Raw genomic sequence first — 841 nt, 5'->3', positions numbered from 1 at the left:
TGTCCTGCAGATATCAGAGATTATGTCTGATTTCTTTCTCCCTCTATTTCCTCCTCAAAGCTCCGGGTCCTGGGATCTGCTTTCATCTTGTCGAGGCGCGTCGGTGATAAAAGATGAAAGAACAGATGAGTTTCCGTATGGGCGATCCAACCGCAGCAATCAGCGCCTCCTGATTGAATCCTCTCAGTAATTGTGGCTCCAGCAGCTGATATGAAATGACACGTTATTTCTGCCAAAGCTGGGAAATGTGATCAGGAACATTTCAGGTGGCGAAACTATTTCTCCTTAACATCCCACAGCACTGCCCGGCAGTCAGGAATAACATTACCATAATGGTATTTCTGTGGAAACCATGGTAACCGTGTCCAGCGGTTCCTCTCCAGGTGATCTGCTCTTCCACTCAGGTGCTTCTAGCCTGCAGCAGCATTTATGGAAAACAACCCGACGGCTGACAGGGACACGTTTTCTGAACTCCGGAGGGAAATTAGACCGGATTCATGTTGGAGAGGCGTGAACCGAAGCGTGGAGCCACCCTCCATGTCAGGCCCGGATCAGAGGCCTAATTCTGAAAATCATCTGATGAAGATCTGAGCGGGAAGGGAAACACTGTTCAGTGAAAGGAGAGCAGGTGCATCTGTTGGTGCTGAGAATGAGGCGATTACGGTAAAAATCAAAAAACTATTACTGTCACATCTCTGTTATTTGGTAAAGATTCTTCACATTAAGGGGCAAAACGTACTAATGTACTATCTATTTCTAAATATCATCTAACTTTGTTCCCTGCCTCATCTATGACTTAAAGGAATAGTACACCCAAAACATGATTATCCTTCATTTTCTA

This window comes from Cyprinodon variegatus, unplaced genomic scaffold, assembly GCF_000732505.1.
Source record: "Cyprinodon variegatus isolate N-32 unplaced genomic scaffold, C_variegatus-1.0 Scaffold554, whole genome shotgun sequence".
NCBI lineage: Eukaryota > Metazoa > Chordata > Actinopteri > Cyprinodontiformes > Cyprinodontidae > Cyprinodon > Cyprinodon variegatus.
Note: the sequence above shows the minus strand (reverse complement) of the source record.